Below are 1,695 nucleotides of genomic sequence, written 5' to 3'. Positions count from 1 at the left end.
TTCCATCATCCAAACTTCACGCACCTAGACCACAAACATCAAAGATAAGCAAGAAGTAGTAAATAGAAATCCAACATGAAGACCCTCCTCATCTTTGTCCTCCTTGGCATGGTGATGAACATCGCCACTGCCGCTAGGCAGCTAAACCCTAGCAACAAAGAGTTACAGTCACCCCAACAATCATTTTTCCATCAACAACAACCATTTCCAACACAACAATCATATCCGCAGCAGCCATATCCACAACAACCTATATCCACCACAACAACCATATTCATCGCAACAACCATTTCCCACAATCCAACAACAATTCTCTCAGCAACCACAACAACCATTTCCCACAATCCAACAACAATTCTCTCAGCAACCACAACAACCATTTCCCCAGCCCCAACAACCGACCCCCCTACAACCACAACAACCATTTCCCCAGCAACCCCAACAACCACAACAACCTTTTCCACAGCCCCAACAACCATTCCCCTCGCAACCACAACAACCATTACCCCAGCAACCCCAACAATCACAACAATCATTTCCCCAGCCCCAACGACCGACCCCCCTACAACCACAACAACCATTCCCCAAGCCTGAACAACCATTCCCCCAACCCCAACAACCATTCCCCCTGCAACCACAACAACCATTCCCCCAGCCTGAACAACCATTCCCCCAACCCCAACAACCAATCCCCCAGCAACCACAACAACCATTCCCCCAGCCTGAACAACCATTCCCCCAACCCCAACAACCAATCCCCTAGCAACCACAACAACCATTCCCCCAGCCTGAACAACCATTCCCCCAACCCCAACAACCAATCCCCCAGCAACCACAACAACTATTCCCCAAGCCTGAACAACCATTCCCCCAACCCCAACAACCAATCCCCCAGCAACCACAACAACCATTCCCCCAGCCTGAACAACCATTCCCCCAACCCCAACAACCAATCCCCCAGCAACCACAACAACCATTACCCCAACAACCACAACAACCATTTCCCCAGCAACCCCAACAATCACAACAATCATTTCCCCAGCCCCAACCCCGGCAATCCCAACAACCATCCATCTTGCAACCGCAACAACCATTACCCCAGCAACCCCAACAACCACAACAATCATTTATCCAGCCCCAACAACCATTACCCCAGCAAGCAGAACAAATAATTTCCCAGCAACCCCAACAACCATCCCCCCAGCAACCACACCAACCTCAACAACCTTATCTACAACAACAACAACCATCTGGGAGTAGTGTAACAAGCATTGGTGGCCAATGAAATGAAGACCTGTAATGGAAGATGGATGGATCATCGTTGTTTAGTCAATGAGCGTTCAATGTAACAATGATAAATAAAGTGATGTGCACCATCATGTGTAACCCAGACCTATACTAGTTCAAACATGGGAATAAAAGACAAAGAAAGTTCTTGTCACAAAGACATTGCTAGTAATTTTACATTCATGCCACATTTAAATTTTCATCCCTAACTACAATCTCAGTCTTATGCATTATCTACCTATTTATGAAGTGAAGTCATATGAACCTAACATAACTAATGGATGTGAAACTTGGTTTAAATTGAAGTAATACAAACTAATGAGTAAATGTAAATTATCTCTTTGGTAGCTAGCCATATGAATTGTGTGACCTTCTTGTATGATATGATTCTAGATTGTACACAAACAC

The 1,695-nt window shown here is 45.7% G+C and overlaps 1 pseudogene; it reads left to right on the top strand.

The window, feature by feature from the left end:
- LOC125532548 lies at positions 1 to 1,285 on the top strand (annotated as a pseudogene).
- Positions 1,286 to 1,695: the final 410 nt, after the last annotated feature.

The sequence above is a fragment of the Triticum urartu genome, chromosome 1, assembly GCF_003073215.2.
Source record: "Triticum urartu cultivar G1812 chromosome 1, Tu2.1, whole genome shotgun sequence".
NCBI lineage: Eukaryota > Viridiplantae > Streptophyta > Magnoliopsida > Poales > Poaceae > Triticum > Triticum urartu.
Note: the sequence above shows the minus strand (reverse complement) of the source record. Positions and strands in the feature narration are given on the sequence as shown.